This window comes from Dermochelys coriacea, chromosome 11 (genome assembly GCF_009764565.3).
Source record: "Dermochelys coriacea isolate rDerCor1 chromosome 11, rDerCor1.pri.v4, whole genome shotgun sequence".
In the NCBI taxonomy this organism is placed as follows: Eukaryota; Metazoa; Chordata; order Testudines; family Dermochelyidae; genus Dermochelys; species Dermochelys coriacea.
The window spans coordinates 70,099,565-70,115,578 of record NC_050078.2 but is presented as its reverse complement, the minus strand read 5'-3'; the positions used below and the strand labels follow the sequence as shown (position 1 = coordinate 70,115,578).

Genomic DNA, 16,014 nt, shown 5'->3' with positions numbered 1-16,014 from the left:
CATTTCCCTGAAAGTCAATTGGAAATAGGCTCCTAAGTCACTTATGGGCTTTTATCCCTTGTGTTCGTGAACACATTCATCACTGGCACTGAAATGGGGCAGTTGAGAATAGAGATGAGATCTCTCTCCCAGAGGCTAGTCAGGTCAGGGGAAGGGGTATGTGCATTTGCTAATAATTTTTATTCTATTTATACATCAGAAAATGGAAGATAATGCAGTCTGTGAAGCTCCATCTGGGTATCTAAAGGAGACACTTTACTGTAATATTGTCTGTCAACACAGAATCACAGAAATGTAGGGCTGGAAGGGAACTCAAGATGTCACCAAGTCCAGCTCCCTGTGCTCACACAGGATCAAGTAAATATCATCCTGCTGTTCTTAATGAATATAGCATTGGTAAGGCCAGCTGGCATGAGAGTTTCTCCCATGCTCTAGGATGTCCAGAGATTATGTCTGCAGGGTTAATTTTGGGTTGTGGGAGCACCACGGGAAGTCTGCTCTGCCTCCATTTTGTGGATGTCTGTTTTCAGACTCACTTTTGTTTGACAGCTAATCACTTTTCTGCTGTGAAGACACAAGGGGAAGAGATGGTTCCTGTGACTGGTAATGGGAGAGTTAGCCTTTCATCAATTACTTGTTTGAATCTAGTCCAGATTCATACCCACACCTTCGTGCCATCTGATTGCTGGTCAGTGGTAGATTTAAATGAGCTAGACAAGGTGGGTGAGGTAATATCCTGTATTGCAACAATATGGAAGGTACAAGCTTTAGAGCTACACAGAGCTCTTCTTCCAGGCTTCTGAGTAGCTTGAATGCTTGTGCCTTGCACCAGCAGAAGTTGGTCAAGTAAAAGAAATTTCCTCATCACCGTGCCTCTCTAATACCCTGGCTACAACACTGCAAACAACGATGGTAAACAACCTAGTCAGTTTAGCTCAGATCTCCTCAAAGGTATTTTGGTGCCTAACTCCCATTCAAATCAGTTGATGCCTTAGTGGATCTGAGTCTCTCAGTCAAACTCTTACTGGACTATCATTTACATCAAAATCCCCTCTTCTACGCCTGCAAACTTCGTTTGCAATGTATTTGCAATAGAAACGCTCATGTGCGTAGCATGCCCAGATATATTTGCAGATAAAATCAACTTCACACTCCACTCTAGTGGAATCTCTCTCAAGCACTACTTTCATTTTGTTCCTTTACACCAAGAACAATGTACAATATTCTCCTGCAATAAAGGTATTTAGCCACCTAACTTCCACTGATTTCAATGGATGATAGCAGCCTAAATATCTTTGAGAATCTGGGCCCACATTTTAAACGGGTTTCAACTGGGCCTCCAACTTAGAGAGTGTAAAAGAGCCCCTGCAGAATACGTATCCTCCAAATATCATTTTTAATTAAAAGCAGTGAAATGTTACCACCATGTAACCTAGGTATTGATTTATGACACAGGGAGATCAATGGCTCATTCTGTGTTCCAGTTTCATTACATACTTAATACACTAGCTAACACAAAGAATAACTGTTTGGTGCAATGATACATGTGATTATTATAAATGCTGTTGTAATTCAGATTGCTATGGAGTGGTTAACACTGAGCTAAAATATTAGCAAGGGCCTAAGGCAATTATGAATCAATACTGTGTCCCAAAGGGGAAAATTCTGTTCGCAAATCCATGCAGTAATCACCATGTCAAGCTGCATTCTGAAGATACAGTAATTCTGTGAGGAAAGAGAGTGAGGCAGATTCACTGCTACGCACCAGCTGCTCAGACAGCACAAGGCATCAGTAAGCAGAGTTCCTGGCTGCTTTGAGTCACTGGAGTGGACCCCAGCAGCTAGAAAGTACCAGTGGATCTGGCCCAGTTTAATTTATTGATGTGGGCCCAGCTCCTTAAAGGTATTCAGGCTCCAAACTCCATTGGGAGTTAGGCACCTAAATACCTTTGAGGAGCTGAGCTATGGATACTTTTGTTTCACCCACTAGCCATATTTTACCTTACATGAAAGAAACCTAGGATGGATAATTGCTATGGCTGACAAGAAGGGCTACATTAATAGTAGGTGACACAAATGTATTTTTGGTTTTAAGGTATCTGAAAAGCGGTAATGCTCCCTTAGCCAATGCAATGAGTGCAACTGATTCTGGATTTTTATACATTCCCACTTTCCCTTCAAAAGGGATACAGTTAAGGCACTTGTGATAGTGTTGCAACCCCAGGTGTTTAAAAATTATGAGTCAAGCCTTGGAAATTCACCAGATTGTCTTAAAAATCGTGAGATTAAATGTTGGGTTCTTTGTAGTTGCCTTGAAGAATTGGAGCATTTAGGATGAACATTTTCATGCCTTTCTCTGCAACCATGAGGGCTCGGAACTTACTTTAAACCATTCAAAGCTGAGATTCTCCAGTAGTAACTTGATTCCAGCAGCTGGGGCTCGAACAAAAACACTGTCTGCTGCAAGACTCCCGAGAAAGTCCTGAGAGTTAGCAATACTCTTTTCGTGGTTCTAAAAATCACCTCTCCGTTCATCATAACCTTTTTTGAAGGCAAACTCTTAACATTTTGTATGACAGATGTTTCACTGCACTGTGTATCCACATATTTTTGCTGCTGTCTGATCAATATAAATTTTTCTTTCATTGAAAAAAAAACAAACATGTTGGAATATGTATTCAGGGAAGGAGCACTCAAAAAACCCCTTGCCCATTGGCTTTGCAAAGAGAGGAGAAAAATGGGCTGTGCTAATGTGATAGCAGCTATCTTGTTCAACACACCTGGGGTTGAAACAAGCCCCCCGAGACAAAAGCACGAGCTGTTACAGTTCAAGCTGAAAAGTCATTCATCCTTAGCTGCATCTGTAGCAGACCCATGTCCTCTGGATCAGGGACATGCATCACACACTCACCATTGGTTTAGAATCATAGAATATCAGGTTTGGAAGGGACCGCAGGAGGTCATTGTAGCCTATAGGATTAACTTGCTTGCTTGTATATATATATTTTCTTATAGTTTAAGTATTTTGGTTTATTGTAATAGGTTTATATAAATTTGTATTAAAATAAATTTGGCTTTAATGCAAAGGGACCTACAGGCGATATCCTGTATGTTAAGCTAAGGCAAAGTTATCATATTTATACGAATGCCTTTTACCTAGATAAGTACCGACACATATGTTTAAGAACTTTTATCTGGACAGATAGATAATGGAAGAATGGTATAAGGGGTTTCCAAGTTTGTACCCACAGACTTAACAGGTACACCACAAGGAAAGAACTGACATGACGAAAAAGAACAAAAAAATCATGTGTGTGTATATACATGTCATCAATTCGCACAAACATAGTAGCCTATGGAATAAGCATACCCTAACATTTTGTGAGTGAGGAATGAAATTTGGGCATGGGGGAAGGATTTCTGGCACTTGTGCCCTATAAAAGAGGTGACCCACCTTGCTTGAGTACTCACTCTCTCTATTTCTACTGGTTTCAGAGTAGCAGCCGTGTTAGTCTGTATTCGCAAAAAGAAAAGGAGTACTTGTGGCACCTTAGAGACCGATGAAGTGAGCTGTAGCTCACGAAAGCTTATGCTCTAATAAATTTGTTAGTCTCTAAGGTGCCACAAGTACTCCTTTTCTATTTCTACTCTATTCTATTCCTCTATCTCTTTCTATTCTATTCTATCTATCTACTACAACTACTACTATTAGTAGACTGTACTTGTTTTTCTTAACTTTTTAAGTTTCAAGGGGACTAGGCTAAGCTTGGTTTCCCTAAGCTTTTGTTCTTAGTTTTGTTTATTAGGTTTTGATTTTAAGTTTAAGTTAGTCAAGTAAACTCTAAGTTAGCTTTGATAGCTCTTAACTCTTATATATCTGTCTCAGTGTAAGCTTCCTGTCATACCCCTAAGGGTCCTTTGTAAATTCTGTGGAGCCTGATTTGGGACAAGAACTTTTATCTTCTGATCAAACTGATTGGCGAGCCTAAAACCCATACTATCCAAATCAATATTATTAACACCATAAATCAGGCAACAGACTGGTGAGCCAGCCAGGAGACTCGAGGAGTGTGTGACAGGAATTTTCAGGGATTCCAGGCATCCTTAGACCCCTGAGAATCTCACCAGAGGCATAAGTAAAGAGTTAAAGTTACAGAGAATTAGAGAGCAAGATTGTTTGTCTTAACCCCTCACTCTTAAGAGCACAGGAACCTGATTTCCTGTGGCTGTGGTTTGGCACCAATCCCAGTATTTCCTGTTCTGTATTGTGGTTTAACTTAGAGTTTTAGATTAGAGGTTTTGAAATTTAATCTTGCAAGATAAAGACTAATAGTGTTATTCTTGAAAGCGATACATGCATTTAAGGGGTTTTGTTAAAGGTTGAAGTTTTAACAAATGGTACCAATAAGATATTAGCAGTAGTATTGGGCCCAATGACTCACACTAGTGGTGGCGGGGGAGTTGATAAATCTATTTATTAATTGCTGCCAAGAGGCCGCAATAACTCAGAACTTGTATAGTTCTTCAGTTTTCACAACAATTTCACCTGCGGTTAAGCGCAGCATGGCACGGTTACATGAAAGAAGAAACAGATGAGCCACTATACGTTAGTTTGTTAGTTAATAACTCTCTTCCTCATTTACGGGAAATGATTAACATGCATATAACTGATCATACTTCTTTAAAGAAGGCATTAGCCTTACTGGCCAAGGCATATTCTCAGGGAGGCCCCAAAATAGGTGGGCGTGGAGCCCTGTTGCAATACTTCAGGAACCATGAGCTAATCCCACTGTGAGGATTGAGGGACCCCCAGGGTTAGGCTGAGGTGTTCCTAAATTCCCTTGGTGCTAGCATTGGCAAAATGACCCTAACTCACGTAGTAACCCTGGACCTTCAAGTGAGCGTGCCTCTTGACAGGATTATGTGTTTGGATCCCATGTACGGGCCCGGGACCGTGTTCCTTTCTTTTCAAATGCCACACAGAACAATTCATGCCTGCAGAGACCCAAGTCACCGCCTCCCCACAAAGATGAGGACTCAGTTGTAATGATGTTTAAAACAATGCAGCAGATGTTTGAGGCTCAACGACCGGATATCCGGGAACTCCAAGCCCACATGAATGAGCTGATCATGGAAGGCCAAGGTCCAGCATCCTTGAACCTTCCGGTGGCCTCGATTGACCCATTTCATTCTCTCGGCATACAGCCTCTGGAGAGATCCAGGGAAAACCCGTAGATTATTTGTCTGCATACTCTACAAATTACTCATCATGATGCCAGTCGGCTCCATGCGTAGTCATAGCCCCTTTAGGCAGGCATGCAAGCAGGAAACCCTGTATCTGCGGTGGTAGGGGGCCACCACAGGAATTTTATTATAGATACTGGGGCAGCAATTAGCATTATCCATGTCAAGGATCCTAGATCCTCTTCTCTATCATCAGGGCGTACAAAAACACTTGCAACTTTTACAAGTAATCAGGTTGTTACCACACTTTCTAAACCCATTGAAGTACAAATAAGTCACCTAAGAAAGGTTCATACCTTTGCATTGATGAAATTAGCAGTCCCAAGGAATAGCCTATTGGGAACTGATTTCCTATACAAACAGGGATGTATTCTTAATTTGGATAACCAATTGTTGTGTCTTACTGTAAAACAGGCAAAGGATAACTCAACAGTGATCATACCTGAGTGTGCCATGGTATCTCCAGTGAAGGACTCTGAACCTGAGGGGTATGATTTAAACAAAATAGTGGCTAATCATGCAGACCAACCTAAGTTACAGGCGTTACTTCGCAAGCATGCAGATGCCTTTGCTAAACACAAACATAATTGTGGATGTATGGCAGTCACTATGGTTGTGGAAGGAGAAGATATATCAGCCCAAAGACAATATCCTTACCCAGAACAGGCAAGCTCATACATAGAAAAGACTATTAAGTCTTTATTGACACAGGGAGTACTATGTAGATGTACTTCCCACTACCAATTCCCCTATTTGGCTTGTAAAGAAACCAGACGGTTCTTGGTGTCTCACAATTGGTTACAGACACCTGAATCAAGTCACACCCACTTGTGCCCCTACAGTGGCCAAGATTCCAGATCTAATCAAGTCCTTTGATACAGAGGCTGTGTGGTTTACTGTCCTTGACATCAGTAACAAGTTTTGGATACCCTATCATCTGGTGGTATCGGTGAGTATTAATGCGTTAGCGGCAGTAGCTTCACAAGAAAGGCATGGGAAAAATCAGACCTGTGGCCTATGCCTCACATTTAATGTTGTCAGTTGAACTTAAGTATGACAAATGTGAAAAGTACCTATTGGCAACCAGTTGGGTCATACAACACTTTTCTTTTCTAATTGGTCTCAGCCCGATCATATTACATTCATCGCAAACTCCCCTTCAGTTCTTACTGTCCAACAGGGTAAAAGATGGGCAAGTCTCAAATGCTCACCTAGCCCACCAGGCATTACTGCTGCAAGGAAAAGATATTGCAGTAAAACCTATTAGGACACTATCTTTGTTATCAACTGCCCTACTGTATCAAGGAGGGCCATATGTGTGTCCCAATCTTGATCAATTGGATCTAAGGGGGGGAAGAAAAACAAAAGCTTTTCCAACCATTGAGCCAGGAAACAGATTCCATTAATAGGTATCATTTCTTTGTTAATGGTTCTAGTTATTACCATCAAGGCAAACCTTATATCGGGTTTGAAATCTATGCAGTTCCTCTCGAGGAGAAAGGAGAGCCTTGGGAGAAGGTATATTCATGCATTACACATTCAGCTCAATATGCTGAATTAGCAGCAGTGGCTTGTGTATTGGAGTACTGTGTGCAGTTCTCCATCACCACCACATCCAAAAGTATCTGTCTGTTTTCAGACTCCACATGGGTATGCAATTCTCTCAAAGAGTTTCTACCATGTTGGGAGACAAATGGGTTCACATCTTCTGATGGCGCACCTATTAGGTATGCATCGCTGATAAAATATGTGCACCAGTTAGCAGTTACTATCATTGTCCCAGGGTGGCCACTTCTTAGGATGGATGTGCAACAATATTGTGATAACTGTCTGGCATGTGCCCAAGCCAATCCAACTCCATCGAAAAGAAATGCACCATTAAAGTCTCAGGTGTATGAAGGTCCTTGGGATGGCTTTGAAGATTGACTTTGTAGGTCCTTTATCAAGCACTCAACGAGGTAACCAATACCTATTGGTAGTCGATCCTTTTTCAAAGTGGGTAGAGGCATTTCCTCTTAAGGCCAATACTTCAAAAGCCACTGCCAAGGTCCTAGTAGAGCAAGTCTTCTCTCAGTGGGGGATCCCTATAAAGGTAGAATTGAACCAGGGATCATATTTCACTGGACAGTTCTTTAGGGACTGTCTTAAATTAATGGGAGTCCTGCAGAGACTACACATTCCATACAGACAACAGTTATCTGGGATGGTGGAATGAACCAATCGGACTATAAAAAGTGATATTGAGGAAACTGGTTGATGCCAATGGACATAACTGGGATGCTCTCACGTCTCTAATTTTAATGGCATTGAGAGCAACACTGGCTGCATCTACTGATAAAACACCCTTTAAAGTGATGACAGGCTGAACAATGTGATTACCAAAATATTTAATTTGGCACACCAGTGGCACTCAATTAGAGGGAATAAAAATGGATACCTACCTGCAGAATCTGAAAAAACATTTAATAAAATCCACTTGCAAGTAGCAGTCAAATTGGGAAAATCCAAAAGAAAGGCAAAGACTTACTTTGACAAAAATCAGAGAGAGAATACTTGGAAGGTTAAAGACCAAGTAATGCTGTTATCATATAAAACACCAGAACATGGGCTGTGTAACCGATGGATCAGACCCTTCCGAGTCATTGATAAACTCAGTTCAGCAGTGTATAAAATTAGGATAACAGGAAGCAAGTGTAATAGAGACAGAATCTTTCATACTAATCAGTTAAAGCTGTATCGATCATTCAGGTTGCAGGAGCAATTTCCTCCTCAGGATTTAAGTGAACAGCATCTGACAGAATTGTGACAACTGGAGTCCAGCAGATTGCAGCCTGAAATGGACATTGATATTTCTGATTTATTACACCCTTATCATTGCTCTAAGGGTAAAACTGAGCCAAAATCACAAATTTGGGACTGAACTGTTACAACCCCATGAAACCAGATGACACGGTCGTGCTCAATTGCCTGAGCACGTGAAACAGGACATACTAATACAAAAGAAACGGACTATTATACTCAACCCAGGACTTATCCACAGGAAGAGCAATTTACTGTTTATAACATGCATGACATAACCCAACTGTTTAATGAGACCCAATGTAAAATTAATCAGCTGATCACTTTAAACAATGATCAGCACAGGGATCAACATTTAGGAAAGAAGATTATATGCTCTGCATATGGAGAATACGTCATAAACGCAAGCACTGATGCATTACAATCCTTAAGATTGAGAAAGGTTCCTAACTTAATTAAAAATGAGCAACTGTTAAATTGGTACTGTCCCAAGTTTTTTCAAAAACTAAAAAAGGAATGATCCACATGTTTGGATTCATGCCATCATTTATCAGGGGGTGCTCTGAGAGAAATGGGATCTGTGACACCTCACCGCAACCGAGACAGTTGTTTTCTTTCTAAAGATTGTATGATGGCATAATCCTTGTATGTTTCATTCACAGTCTCGTTACCAGTGTTTGACCCAGACAAGGATGTGTACAGGCAATTGGTTGCTGTCCATTCTATAGGTCACCTCAAGGATGACATCTATAGGGAACGCATAAATGCACCTCCCCTGGTGATCTATCACACTCCAACTTAGACTTGGAAAGTGCCACAGATGGCCTGTTGCTCTGAAAAAGGGCCTCAGTACATCTGTAGGTGTAATGTGTTTGAAGCAGACACTGCTCTATGTGGACTGCAGCAAGAGAAAGTATGGAATTTATCATCGTCATGCCTGGTGACCAAGTGGAAAACTCCAATGGAGAGGGTGACCCTTTGCTAGAAATAACCAATTTTGCATGGTTACCAACCAAAAGAGGTACCAGTATGGTCCTTTGGAGTGTCCTGTCACAGAACCAAATTTTTGTTTTACTCCAAAGCAATGTACTTTCATAGGAAATTAAGTTATTTCCCCTATTCCCACTTTTGAAAACATTACCATTATTCAGTCTGACCCAGCCTATCATCTTTATGAAAATGGCATTGAAACTGTCCCCATAAATACTTGTTTATTAGGTTTTGATTTTAAGTTTAAATTAGTCAAGTAAATTCTAAGTTTGCTTTGATAGCTCTTAGCATTAGCTTCTTCTAAGCACTGCATCTCTCACTCAAGAATTGAGAAACTTGAACCGCGAGCCTGGTCCTGTGTCTCTTACCACCAGGTTATCAAGGAAGGGTGTGAGTATATTAACCAAAGCTTTGTAGCAAATAATACCCTAATACCATATGTATCTTTTGAATAGCAGTAATGCAATTGTAACTTAGTAACTCTGATTATTCTACCATTTAATTACTATTTCATTGATTTTAATAAAAAGTCTTTACAGCTATATCTGTCTCAGTGTGAGCTTCCTGTCATGCCCCTGAGGGTCCTTTGTAAATTCTGTGGAGCCTGATTTGGAACAAGAACTTTTATCTTCTGATCAAACAGATTGGCAAGCCTAAAACCCATACTATCCCAATTAATATTATTAACACCCTAAATCAGGCAACTGCCATCTAGTCCAACCCCCTGCTCAAAGCAGGACCAATCTCCAACTAAATCATCCCAGTCAGGGCTTTGTCAAGCCTGACCTTAAAAACCTCTAACGAAGGAGATTCCACCACCTCCCTACGTAACCCATTCCAGTGCTTCACCACCCTCTTAGTGAAAACGTTTTTCCTAATATCCAGCCTAAACCTCCCCCACTGCAATTTGAGGCCATTACTCCTTGTTCTGTCATCTGTCACCACTGAGAAAAGTTTAAATTCATCCTCTTTGGAACCCTCTTTCAGGTAGTTGAAAGCAGCTATCAAATCCCATCTCATTCTTCTCTTCTGCAGACTAACTAATCCCAGTTCCCTCAGCCTCTCCTCATAAATCATGTGCTCCAGCCCCCTAATCATTTTTGTTGCCCTCTGTTGGACTCTTTCCAATTTTTCCACATCCTTCTTGTAGTGTGGGGCCCAAAACTGGACACAGTACTCCAGATGAGGCCTCACCAGTGCCGAATAGAAGGGAACAATCACATCCCTCGATCTGCTGGCAATGCTCCTACTTATACAGCTAAAATGCCATTAGCCTTCTTGGCAACAAGGGCACACTGTTGACTCATATCCATCTTCTCATCCACTGTAACCCCTAAGTCCTTTTCTGCAGAACTGCTACCTAGCCACTCGGTCCCTAGTCTGTAGCAGTGCATGGGATTTTCCGTCCTAAGTGCAGGACTCTGCTCTTTGTCCTTGTTGAACCTCATCAGCTTTCTTTTGGCCCAATCCTCTAATTTGTCTAGGTCCCTCTGTATCCTATCCCTACCCTCCAGCGTATCTACAACTCCTCCCAGTTTAGTGTCATCTGCAAACACCATCCTCCAGATCAATAATGAAGATATTGAACAAAACCGGCCCCAGGACCGACCCTTGGGGCACTCCGCTTGATACCGGCTGCCAATTAGACATGGAGCCATTGATCACTACCTGTTGAACCCGATGATCTAGCCAACTTTCTATCTACCTTATAGTCCATTAATCCATCCCACACTTCTTTAACTTGCTTGCAAGAATACTGTGGGAGACTGTATCAAAAGCTTTGCTAAAGTCAAGGAATAACATGTCCTTACACGGCTTACATCAGCTCTGTTCCAATCAACACTGACATTTTGCTCTGGGAGCCGATTCTCAGTTCCATTCCAGCTGCTGTATCTACTTATGACAGCTTCGCAGCAAGCTTTGTGCTGCCAAACTGCTAACCTGGAATTTACCTAGCAGCTTTGGAGGGGATGCAGATGCAGTAATGGCTCTGTGCCTCTCTCCTACCAATTTTGGCCCCTGGTGTAGGAAGTATGGCCAAGAGGGAAGAGTCTTTGGAACAGGCCTCATGGGTCTTTGGGATTTTTTTGGGGGGTGGGAGGAGCTACTGACAAGGTTACATAGTGATGTCATTAGTAGAAGAAATGTCTTCCAGAGTAAAACAGTAAAAGCCCTTAATTGTTTGCAATGATCTAACACATGGTGGGACAGATCCTGATTTTGGTTATGCCCATGTAAATGAGATCAAAATCCAGCTCAGTTATTTGTTATCACAGATGCCTCCTTCTCTTCAAGGAGCAGGGAAGAAGTACAGGAATCTCAGATACTGCTGCTTCCACTGACTCAGGATGAGTTCACTGAGCGGTAAGAGTGGAGAGTATCTTTGGCTGGTTCTGGTGCAGTTAAAATCTTCGTGAGTCCCAGGCTGCTCAGAGACTAAGCGGAGCCCAGCAGGTTTGTCAGGCTTCTCTAAAGACTCTGGGGCAAATCTAGACCTGGGTTGAAATTCTGCTCCAATGTCATTGACTTCAGAAGGGCTGCCTGGGTGTAATGGAGCAGAATTTGGCTCTGAGGCGCTATTTCATTGATTCACACCTTATCTGCACAAGAAAGTTGCCCTGGCTTAATTTAGCCAGTGATTTTTAAACCCCAAAAGTGAAGTCAGTGAAGAAGGCTACATAGACATGTGTAGTTTGTTTAAAGCAGGCCTAGTACAGTTTAGCTTATGGCAATGGGCAAGGCCTTGGAGTAAACAGGCTTGCTCTGGGGAAGTCGGCAAGGTAGAGCGGGAGGGAATCCCTTCCCCGCTGACCCACAGCTGCAGAATGGCATCATTGCTGCTCCGACTCCTGCCACTGCAACCAATCACCCAGTCAGCAGAGCCCGTGCCCCGGCCCTAGCACCCATAGTCCAGCATCTTCCAGCGTCTTGAAAGCTGAGCCCCTCTTCAGACAAATGCAACCTACTGATGCTCCTTTTAACTCTGTCACATGCTATCTTAATGTATACACCGTCCAGGCCCCGCTATGTCGGGAAAGGCAGTACTAGTGGATCCCTCAGCCATTTCCCTGCTCTGCTGGGCCTCCAACCTTTCTGTGTGACCACCAACCCCACCCCCAGGCACAGCTGAACAAGAACCATTCCGATCCAAGAGAACTCTCTGCACCTGCGGAGGTGGGCTAAGTTGTACCCCAAACCAGGCAATGGAGTTGTAAATTGGAGTCTCTATCTGTTTACTCTCACCAGGCTTCAGAGTACAGCTGCTTCACCTAGGCCCAAGCATCTAGAAGTGAACAGTTCTAGTCCTACATCCAATGAAATGCGGCAAAATCATTTCTTTCTTCTTTGCCAGCTGTAAAGAAATACACAAGCACAACGAGCCATGCTTCATCTTGACCGACAGCCGGGTTTTGAACCAGCCTGTCTAACGCTGGCAAGGGGTGTGTGTGAAATTGCTCACACAGCCAGGATAGGGGCTTAGCTGAGCTCGGGTAGCACTGGAGGAGCCAAGAAGTAAATAGCCATGAAGATCCTTTCAGCACTTCATATTTACCTAGAGATTTCCCCCTAGGTCCCCACCTCTAACTTGCCCTGATGTCATCCAGGCCTGGCTCAGACATCTGAGGACAGGAAGAGGAGCTTCTGCAACCTGTGACAAGACTCTCTCCTTCCCGGGGGCACCCGTGTGTGTGTGTGTGTAGCTGTCCTGAGCCAGTCCAGTTTGAATACGATCATGGCAGCCAAGCCTGGTATGTAAATTAATGGGAAAGAGTATGACTGACAGCACATCACTGAGTATTTCCATTGACCCGCTTTGTGTTGAAGTTGGTTCCTGGGGCTGCAGCCAGTCCCATCTCCTCTCTCTAATGGATTCTACCCTCTAATCTTACCATCCCAGTTAGGGGAAACTGAAGTCAACAGAGCAAGCCTGCCTTGCTTTCACTGGGGATCTGACCCTACTTTCTTTAATTACATCCTCTTCCATAAGCTCACTAAGTGTGAAGAAAACATACCCTTTGTCCATTAGCCCACCTCCAAGACAGGCTGCATACTGCATGGCTCCAGGCACAATTATGCTGACCAGGGTCAATGCTGGCACTTTTAAATTCAGGGGTAAAACTGCAGTGTGCCTGGCACATAAACATGGAGTGTTTGACACTTACTTCCAATTAGTATATTCAGTTCTAATTTATTACAGCGTGATCCAATCTATCCTTGTCAGAGCAGTAAAGGGATAATTGAGCAATTTCCTCTGAACGGCAGACTCTCTCAAAGGAAACCAGCCACCTGTTCAAAAAACATTTTGATTTCAGCGCAAGGCTGTTTCTTCTTTGGGAGCAAGAGTGGGAGGGTTTAAAAATATAGTCTAACATGGGAGCCAGCGTGAGTGGGGGTGGGGAAGGTATTGCAAAATCAGAAGTCTAGAGCTGTTCCAATAAGGATACCTCCCTCCCCAAGGGAGCGGGGATGGTCCCAAGCATTCAGTGATATAGGAGCAGGGCACTATGGCATATGCATTCTCCCCATGTTTCTCCGTTAGCCAAACAGTAATGCCGCGTGCTATACATGCTCTCTGGAGCAGGCACCGGATATTTGTTCTGCATTTATACAGCAGTTAACACAGTGGGGCCTGGTCAATGAATGTGGCTTATAGGTGTTATGTAATACACATCATTTATAATAGTCAATGGAGCAAGTCCAGCCTGTTTCAGCTGAGCACCTGGCTCCTGATTTTCAGTCATAAACTTCATTAGATTCAATCATCTTTTTAAAAAAATTGATCTGCAGCCTCACAGAGTCCGATTCACCACTAGCTGCCATTGTGCAGCTGAGTAACTCGTCTAAAATGGGCGTAAATGTGCTCAGAATCAGGCTCAGGGAGCTTAGCACCAAAGAAAGGGGCTTGCTTTCAAATTCAAAGCTGGAAATGTGATTTTCTTTTACAGATGTTTAGGCTCTTCTGCTTCCCATTCCAACTGAGCTCTGCCACTGTAATTATAAAATGTTCTTGATGTCTGAGAGGGAGGCTAGTTGCAGGCTAGCATAATAGATAAATACAGTAGAATATAGTGGAATATACCAGATCCTCAAAGGTATTTAGGCATCACTATATTCAGGTGTACGTGAATTCTTGCTATGGGTACATCCAGAGGGGAAAAGAGTTCAGGGGACAAACAAACTGAACTTAGTGCTATATAGTTGAGTGATCCATAAGTTACTTAGTCTGTTATACACTAGACTTACTAGGGAAAAAAAGAGAATTATTGCTTTTTCCTTTATGTCACGTGAAGATTTTTAGACTCCAATAAAAAGAATACAGCTTTTCATCTGGGAAAAAATGAGTCTCTACATTAGTGCCTCTAAATCATAGAGCATCAGCTGAACAGATCCATTTAGAGAAAAGCCTCTGAGGCTGAGAAAATGCAAGAATTAAAAGGGTCACTCCTGAAAACAGAACTCCCCCACCCAGGGGACTGTAATGGTACTCGGGGCTTTGGCATCCTACCCCAGTTGTGAACCTAACTATGGGGAAATAGATAAAAATTTTAAAGGCCACAATAATCTGAAACAATAAATATTGGTTGGAAAAGGAGATAGAAAAGCTGCATTTGTCCAAACCAAAAGGCTGACTGACACGACTCAAGGCCTGTGCTAAGATCAGGCCTGGGAAAAAAAGAGAAGTGTAGGACTGGGAGTCAATGAACCAAAACTGGTATCTCAGAAATGAGGCCTAATTGGTGGATAAAATAATGAGAGTTTGGGCAATTCTCCCCAGCACTCCCTTTTGGGGTCCTTTGGGGAGATGCTGGCTGAGTGAAAGATAGGAGAAAGGAAGGGGTAAGCTTCACCATCCTGCCTGGCCCTCCTACTATCTTCTGGGACCCCCAGAATCCACTGGGACACCGTTGTCCTTCACTGTCCTGATCCTGAGAGATGCCCTGACCAGACCAAAAGAGGGACCCAGCTGACATTGTCACCAATCCCAGCCTCACCTAAATCACCCAAACCATCTGGGCTGTGAGACTTTGTCACTCCCACCCCTGTTGTGTGTCCTTTTCTTCCCCGTTTCTCTCTTTTTTGCCATCTGTTTAATAAGAGCCTGGCTTAGCCAGTCAAGACTGGATATTTTGCAACATACATATAGCCTGATGCTGATACTGGGCTCAAAGTGGCTGATTAGACCATTGGCTGTGCCGGTATTTCTCCAGCAGTGATCCTGCAAGGGAGAGTCAATACCAGAGACAGAAGCTGTGTTTTCCATTTTGGCTGTTTTAGTTCTCCCTGCCCTCCCACCCCACAACTTTTGTGTGTGTGTTTTGTTTGGTCTTCAAGGAAGCCGGCTCAATCTTAGTAGCTATAACAACGGCTCCAGCCCATTTCAACTAAATTCTCTTCCCCCCAAATTGGACGGTTGTTCCCATCTTTAATACTAGTGAAAAGACTATCAAATGCGGGGGAGGGGTGGAAGGAGGGCAGAAGTCCTTCTAAAGACTCTCTCCAGCTAATGGGAAAGGGAACAAGGGATGTTGCAACACTGAACGCCACACGTAATACTTTATATTTCAAATGCTTTCATTGGTTTCCCTTCTTTTCTGTGCCTTTAATACAAGGTTCAAAAGGATGGTGTGTTTGCCAGGGTGCTAAGCAGGCTGAGGGCTCTGTATACACACCCTGAATGTGTCACATGATTGTGGACAGCGACAGGGACAGGTTAACATCTTTAACTCTTTGGGCCCATTTGTTCTGTCGAAATTCATCCAACAGTTCCAGTTGGTTCCAACAAGTGGACTGGGAACCCTTGCCAACCCCTGTTACTCACTGTCACCAGCTGGGCACCACGACAAGGGGTTTGTTACATCACATGGGGCTGCACCAAGACTGACAGGTAGAGCCCTGTGGTGTGGTAATGCTCCGAGGAGTGCCGCATGCCTGGCGGCATTGAGCCAAATTCCTCTCTGGTGTAACTCAGTTGGCTTGAAT

At 43.0% G+C, this 16,014-nt stretch overlaps 1 protein-coding gene and 1 long non-coding RNA gene across 2 annotated transcripts in view; one reads left to right on the top strand and one right to left on the bottom strand.

Moving 5' to 3' along the window:
• The window catches only part of LOC119863636 (interferon lambda-3-like), a 39,042-nt gene that overhangs the window by 11,896 nt on the left and 11,132 nt on the right, over positions 1–16,014 (bottom strand). The gene's annotated exons all lie outside the window — the stretch shown is intronic.
• The window catches only part of LOC122458201, a 41,652-nt gene that overhangs the window by 23,314 nt on the left and 2,324 nt on the right, over positions 1–16,014 (top strand). Inside the window, exon 2 of the long non-coding RNA XR_006278112.1 lies at positions 12,605–12,782. This is a non-coding gene — a long non-coding RNA (uncharacterized LOC122458201). The remainder of the gene's footprint in view (positions 1–12,604; positions 12,783–16,014) is intronic.